This window comes from Podarcis bocagei (genome assembly GCF_964188305.1).
Source record: "Podarcis bocagei genome assembly, chromosome: 6".
In the NCBI taxonomy this organism is placed as follows: domain Eukaryota; kingdom Metazoa; phylum Chordata; class Lepidosauria; order Squamata; family Lacertidae; genus Podarcis; species Podarcis bocagei.
In genome coordinates, this window is record NC_138130.1 from 67,963,783 (window position 1) to 67,972,090 (window position 8,308).

An 8,308-nucleotide genomic window follows, 5' to 3' on the forward strand; every position below is an offset into this window, starting at 1 on the left:
AAAGAGAGAGATTTCATCATTGTGTGCAGAGCTGTTCAACTCATGAGCAGTTCTAGCTCCTATGGAAGCAGAAATCCAGGGTTCCGCTCACCAGAATGATCAAGATGCCTCCAAACATGGCAGGGTTGGCTCACCACACTTTGAAGTAAGTAACGTGATATACATCAAACAATAATGGGGCATAAGTCAATTATGCCCAGAGTCTAAAATTATCTAACCACACCATTGACTGCTACATACAAATTGTGATTTGACAAAGCAGCACAAAATGAGCAAAGCTTTGGGGCTTTCCGTGCAAGCTTTTGTACTTTATCCAATGCACATCCACAGCTGTCTCTCCATATGCAAATCCATCTCAGGTTACTGGAACACTTGAATATCTCTATATCTGATGAGCATCTTGGCCAAATTCATTTTGGCACTGTATCAGATCTGGTCATTAAATGTTTACCAGATCCCTACCAATGTGGTACCAAGTACCTGTAAGGTCCAATAGCAGAAAGGAAAGTGCAGATTAGCATGTCTGTTAAAAATCTGACCTGATACATCTGTGAGCAATCTTTTTTGTCCCCTGACATGTCTGTTATAGACTGTAAAAAACATGCTGGAAGATTGAGACTAGATTGCAGCTACTCTCTAGGAGTTGGGAGGGATGGTTGTATTTGCCTCAATGGTGGAACTGCTCTCAACTGCAGGATATTATCCAGAATGGGATCTAATAATTCTTGTTGAGCAGCAGTATGATGAATTATCCCCATTTTATCTCAGTATGGAGAACAGCTTTTGAAGGAAGAAAAAGAATAGTACCATATTATGTCCTAAATCATCCAAAAATGATGGACTTGTTCAATACACAATAGGAAATAGACACAACCCACTCATCTTATTCAGATAACTGTAGTATACTACCAGGGCAAAGTCCCATTCATGTCAATGGACCCCTATAACTAAGTGTTTTGAGGACTGGGAAAATGGTTCTTTTCCCAAAATGAAAAATAAAATACTGCAATGGAATGTGTTATTTACTATACGCTTGGGAGCAGCAGTTTTTATAGATCACATTTCTGAAGTCTGGAGGCATTCACTATATAGTCATTTTGATGGGGCAGCATCAAAAGCTAAATCAGCAAAATATCATTACTCCCCAAACAATATTTTTCTTTGCACATTTTCTCTCTCTTCTTCCAACACTCTCTGGCTCCAACTGAAGTAAGGCAATAAAAGCATAATAGAGACAGGAGTGAGCAAGTTTAATTTGTTGTGTAGAAGGCTATGGGAAGCTTCGTTATGTTACACTAGCCAGTTTTTCCCATGGGCATAACGTGAACATTTCATACACACATTTGATCATATTACATGAAATTTGGCGTCACACTTATGAATAAAGTCTTCTTATTTCATTTAGGTAAGTAGGACAACTGTTAGATTTTTCATGGAGCTACTTTATCTGCTTTCTGAAACCCCTCTAACGTTTCACTTGAGGAGCTTCCCCAGCTTATTAGGACAAATATCCTGAGTAGACTTGGTGATCCAATTATTTTGGACTCTTTTGTTGCCGAGTAATACAATCCTTTTTATATGATGGTGCTAAACACTTTGTGATTGAGGCACAGAGATTCAGCCCCACTTAAGGATTAACCTGTTAGGCTCTTCTTCAGCTTCATGGAAAGTTCCAACCGTGCTTCACGGTACAATACAGGCACATTATATATTTCCATTTCAATGTACTTGAAACAATTATACTTAACACCCCCAGGACACCAAGATCTCCAGAGCAGTTCCCTGAATCCCTAGTGCTGCTCCTTTTGCAGTACCCATTAGATTATCCATTTACATCCTTCTCTGTAACTATCATAGGAAGAAGTATAAGCTGTTGATCCAGGCAATGTGGGTTGGGGAGCTTCTTGCCATTCTGTAAAAATTGTATTTGTTGCTGTCAGGGGTTCAGGGACAGAGGCACAGGTGAGGGGGGAAACGGATAGCGATGGGGAAGAAACCCAGGACAGTGAGGAAGAGGATGACAATGACTTGAGGTCTTCCATGAGTCTCTCAAGTGAATCGGAGGATTCCCAGAAGGGGGCGCCCCTGGTCAAGCCAAGGCGGGTCACAGGGGGGACTTGCCAGGAGCAGGGAAGCAGCAGGGAAACCCCGAGTGGGAGTGGGAGATCGGGGTCGGCTTCCCAGGAGGAACGGAGTGAGAAGGGTGGAGTTCCCAGTGTGACACACGGAGCAGAGCAGGAAGGAGACAGGGGAAGGAGATCGGGGCAGGACGTCCTGCCGGAAGGGGCGGAGAGTAGTACAGGGAGTAGTGTAGCTGTCAAAAGGAAGGTCAGGGGTAGCGAACGTGTGCCAAGTTCAAATGTGGAGGCGCGCGGAAATGCAGAGAGCTCGGAGGAGGAGCCTGGCCCCAAAGCACGAAGGAGGGGGGGAGCAGGCATCTGAGGGATCCGCGTCAGGGGAAAGCAGGAGGGAAGGAACCCAGGGGGGCAGGAAGACCCTGCGGAAAAGAAAGGATAGGAAGAGGTGGTCTAGCACAAGCCTCTTAAGCTGGTGTAGAGGCGGGACCGACTCAGAGGGGACTTCAAACGTCTAGGCTAAAAGACGCGGGGCTGCACGCCTCGGTAGTGGAACCAATAATGAACTGCAATAAACATCCTTGTATATAAGAAGAGCTTGGCGTTGGTCTTTTGTGAGCTGAGACCTGAGGCAGCCTCTGACAGTTGCCTTGAGCTGCAAAGCCATGTTACTGATAATCATTTCCCCTGTGTACATAAGTAAATCATTTTATTCAAACCCAAGTTGGGGCAGTGGTTTAAAATAATAATTTTATGATTTATACCCTGCCCATCTGGCTGGGTTTCCCCAGCCACTCCAGGCAGCTTACAACACATAAGAAATTGTAAAATATAAGAAATTGTAAAAGATAGTTGTTTATTTCCTTGACATCTGATGGGAAGGCGTTCCACAGGGCAGGCGCCACTACCGAGAAGGCCCTTTGCGTGGTTACCTGTAACCTCAATTCTCACAGTGAGGGAACCACCAGAAGGCCCTCAGAGCTGGACCTCAGTGTCCGGGCTGAACGATGGGGGTGGAGACGCTCCTTCAGGTATACAGTGGTACCTCAGGTTACGTACGCTTCAGGTTACATATGCTTCAGGTTACAGACTCCGCTAACCCAGAAATAGTGCTTCAGGTTAAGAACTTTGCTTCAGGATGAGAACAGAAATCATGCTCCAGTGGCGTCGCAGCAGCAGAAGGCCCCATTAGCTAAAATGGTGCTTCAGGTTAAGAACAGTTTCAGGTTAAGAACAGACCTCCGGAACGAATTAAGTACTTAACCCGAGGTACCACTGTACTGGGCTGAGGCCGTTTGGGGCTTTAGAGGTCAGCACCAACACTTTGAATTGTGCCCGGAAATGTACTGGGAGCCAATGTAGGTCTTTTAGGACCAGTGTTATATGGCCTTGGCGGCCACTCCCAGTCACCAATCTAGTTGCCACATTCTGGATTAGTTGTAGTTTCCAGGTTTTTGCTAAATCCCACAGGTGATTAACTACTGAAGGTGCAGCGTCATATCCCCTGTGCTTTATCGTGAGCTCTAAATTACGGATCCCAAATAACATGTTTCCATGGTTGTATGTTTATGATAGCATGTACCTTGAAAACAGTGTGTGTTTAAGTATGAGCATCCTTCATGAGAAAAAGGAACACAGTTATATTGATCAGCTACAAGTTTATCCAACAACAGAATTGTCTAGCTGACTTATTACCAGCTTGCTTACAAGAATATCACAGGGAAAAGGTATATTATCCCCATCAGCAGTTAAAAATCAATCAATAATTGTTTTCATTAAGCATCAAAGGAAATTATAAAAGTTGTTCCAAAACATTTGCTTCCACACTAATTTAATTTTCCCTGTGGGCTTGCCAATTATTAGGTTTTGATTGGGCCATTCAGAAATAACATACTGTTGTTCAGAAAATATTTGAACTCCTCCTGGACATCTATTGCCCAGGACTTCGTACATCACTCCCCAACCCAATATATGTTAAGGGAAATCTAAGATAAGTGGGGCTACAAAGTGCTACTAAAATATGATTATTGGCATATGCATTAATGTGTACTTACAAAATATCAAGCTGCCATCCAAAAAAAAAAAAAAATTACTTTGGAGAACTCTGTAAGTAATGGTTTGAATTTGCAACTTAAGTACTATTAAGCTATAATGCCTCTTTCCCATTAAATAAATATATATCTTATTCTGTAAGGTAATAAAACAATCCTTCCATCTGTTAAAATCCTTTAAGTTGGTTTTTTGGGTGGTAGTTTGTGCGTAGCACCTGTTGTTATTAACCTTATACAGGTTATAAAGGACATCTTCTAGCCATATTCCTGCTGTGTATTGCAAAATGTTGAACAATCATGATTGATGCTGCAATTATAAAGTTAATGGTTCTGTAAGTCATTGCAAAGTCATCTTTCAGTTAAACATTAAGATTAAGGTTTTAAAAGTGAAGAAAGCTGGTTTGACCTTTAACTTGCCATGTAGTTCTTATTTGAAATATAAACTAGTATTAATAAGGCTACAGGGAAGTGGGATCACACTGTCTTTTGAATACAAATTCATTATATTCATCCATTGAACATTTACCTATATATGCCATAGATGCTCCGGTTCACTGAATTTGAAGAATTCAAAAGGCCACTGTTCCTTTAAAAGTTAAATCCAAATGAAGCTCATGATCCCAGTGCCTAGAAATGGCATGCAAGCTACTATCTGGACAAAGGTCCAGGAAAGGGCAACCAGAATGATCAAGGGGATGGAGCAACTCCCCTATGAGGAAAGGTTACAGCATCTGGGACTTTTTAATGTAGAGAAAAGGTGAGCAAGAGGTGACACGATAGAAGTTTATAAAATTATGCATGGCATGAAGAAAGCAGGTAGAGAAAAGTTCCCCCCGCTCTCAAAATGCTAGAAGTTGTGGACATCCAATGAAGTTGAATGTTGGAAGATTCAGGAGAGACATAATGAAGGACGTTTTTATGCAGAGCACAGTTGAACTATGGTATTTGCTGCCATAGGAGTCAGTGATGGCCCCCAACCTGGCCTTAAAAGACATGTTCATGACTATCAATGGTTACCAACCACAATGGCATGTTCTACCTCAACTGTGAGAAGCAGTATGCTTCTAAACAGCAGTTGCTGGGAATCACAAGTGGAGAGAATGCTCTTGAGCTCATGTCTCCCGCTTGCGGGCTTCGCACAGGAATTTGGTTGGCCACTGTGAGAATAGGATGCTGGGTCACATGGGCCATGAGTCTGATTTAGCAAACTTTTCAGCAAACTCACCCACCACCTTTGCTGAGTTCCAATTATGCAATTGTAAAGGAAGTGTTGGAGGTCTGTTGCCTGGCTCTGGTGCTGTGACAGAGGAGGTAGAGGGGAAGGGGAAATTTTCTTCCCCACCAGTGGAGCTTGAAATATAGCAGCATGAAAGTAAATGGATGGATGGCAGATGAGTGAATTTGAGGCAACCAAATGTATAGTAGAAGAAGTTGGATGCAGCCTTTCAGAATGTGTTGAGTAAAGGCGTGTGAGGTGTGATAGAGCTCTCACACCATCTAATCTGCTTCAACAAATAACAATCTTCATTAAAATAATTGTGATGGGATACTAAAGGGCATGCTTAATTATTATTTTGCTAAGGCTCATTAGTAAGTGTTCATCATGAAACACTTTGGAAAATTTGCCATTCAAACTGCTAGAGCGGTACAACGTTGGTGCTATGAAGAGAAGAGTGCTACTTTCATATCTGATGGCATTTGAGCAAAATAATATCTGTTTACTGGACTGCTATATACAGCCAGATAACCAATAACAGGCAGTTTGAAATTCAGAGAAAGAACAGAAATTAGGAACATATAGTTCCGCCCTGTGCAACACCCTCCCATCAGAGGTCAAACAGGTAAACAAGCACACAACTTTCTGAAAACATCTGAAGGCAGAAATATATTGATATGCTTTTAATGTTTGATCTCTCACTGTGTTTTTATATTATGTTGGAAGCTGCCTAGAGTGGCTGGGGCAACCCAGTTGGTTGGGCGGGGTATGAAAGAAATTATTGTTAAAATTATTATAATTGCTCTCCAATTTGAGGTGCAGGGATCAATGATTTTGAGACACCACCTCGTTAGAAAATGACAGAGCTGTTGATTTAAATGTACACAATTTTGGGAATGAATTGAATATGTGCCATTGCTGTTCAGAATACCTATTACAACCAAAGTTCCTCATTATATTTATATGTGACATTAGCTTATGTTTTCCTGCTATGTCTATTAGGAACTTAAGTGGCTTAAGATCCTGCTTGGCTAGTTCATAACTTAAAACCCTTTTAAGTTGACTGCAGGTGGAAGCATCTAGTTATGAGGCATGGAAATGCTATTTGCATATGTATAGTATACATAATTTTTTACCTGGAAATGGGGACCTGCTATATCTTGTCAAATCCATGCTCAGATTCCGCATATTAGTGATCTGGGAGATGGTTTCTTGTCAGCTATAAATTAGACTCTGATAGATCAGTCCTAAGGCTAGATGGGTCCTGCAGCCAGAAATACAGTATAATTGAACTCAACAATGGATTATCATCTATATGGCGTTGTAGTAAAACAATCCAGCATGCCCTATCCTAAGCATCTGTTTTATTTCAGTTTATAGCACAGAATGGTAAGTTTGAATTACTACAGTTTTGTGGTCTTGCAGCACTTTCTCCTAAGCCCCCAGCATTTTGAGCCTCTCAGGACATGCAAGATATAGCACCTTATTTTTATTTTTCCTTTAAAAATTGGCCACATTATATGGCAAAGGCAATGTACAGAAGCAAGCCAAAAAATCAAGATTAGCAAATGGAACCACATCATTTCAGTATAGAAACAGTATACAAATAATGAAAAGAATGAAATCCGAAACCCTTAGTTTTCCTATTTATCATTGGCTTCTAAAATTAAATCTTCACACACACACACACACACACACGCATTGTAATATAGCAAAGCCCAGTCTTAAAGAGGTTTCTATCCAGAGGTATTCAGACAATTGAATATCTACTACTGAAAATGCTTCCTTGTGAACACTGATGCTTTCATTTAGCACACAGATTTTGCCTTCAGGAAACCATTTTCCGCTCAGTGATGGTACACATGAGAGGATGCAGTAGCTTCAGAAATATGTGGCCTGAGACATTTTGAGCTTTACAAAAGCTTTTACTTTTTTTATGAACAATGTATTACAGCCATCTTTCTTCATGGGCTTTGCAATGTGGCTAAGCTGTACCAGAAAAAAAAAAAATAGGCAAAAACGAAGTAGATCCCTAATTAGAAATTTGTTTTACTGGGGAACCATTTTAAGGATAAAACAGAGGTTAAATGAACCAGGATGGGCCATGACGACTCCCTGAAGTGCTTTGTTGCCGCCATTCCATCTAGAACTGTACAACTTTTAAAATGTTTGATGTTTTATTATGTTTTTATATGTTCTGGAAGCTGCCCATAGTGGCTGGGGAAACCCAGCCAGATGGACGGGGTATAAATAATAAAATTACTATTATATACTTGAGTAATTTATTTATTTAATAAAATTAAATACGTAAATTTTACAACCACTTGCTTGTAAAACACCACCACCACAAAGTGGTTTACAAAAAGGGAAAACAATAAAATCAAGACAAGTTTAGGAATCTTGCCTTGGCGTTGTCAACTAAGTAGCAAGATGGTACCCCACAAAGGGCAGAATTGGCCTGGGAGTTGTAGTGGCTAATTCCTACTAATATGCTTTTTGTGTCGATCCAATTAATTTTTCTGCAACATGGTATCCATCCTGCTTTTCTGGCTTCACATTTTCTGTGCATGTGTATTTAGTTAATCTTTCTCTCCTTTGTTTAAAAAGAAGGCTTTTGCTGAGCGTGTTGCCAACAAAAGTTCCAAATCTAACCAATGAGACAGATGGCCAGATAATGTTCAGTTAACAGAGACTGAACCTCTAATCTCATGACACATTGCTGGTGGGTTCTGAAAAGAGCTATAAAATTATCCGTCACTGAATTAAAAATAGAAGAAAAGCAGCAAAGAAAATTTACAAAATTGTGCAAGTTTTTGCATGTGTGCGTGTGAACACACACATAATGGCAGAATACAAATTTGCATGAAAACCTCATCCAGAGTGCTGCAGCCAGGTTGTTGAGTAGACCACTTGGCTGCATACATATTGAACCTGTGTTGAGTGAACTACACCACCTGCTGATGTGG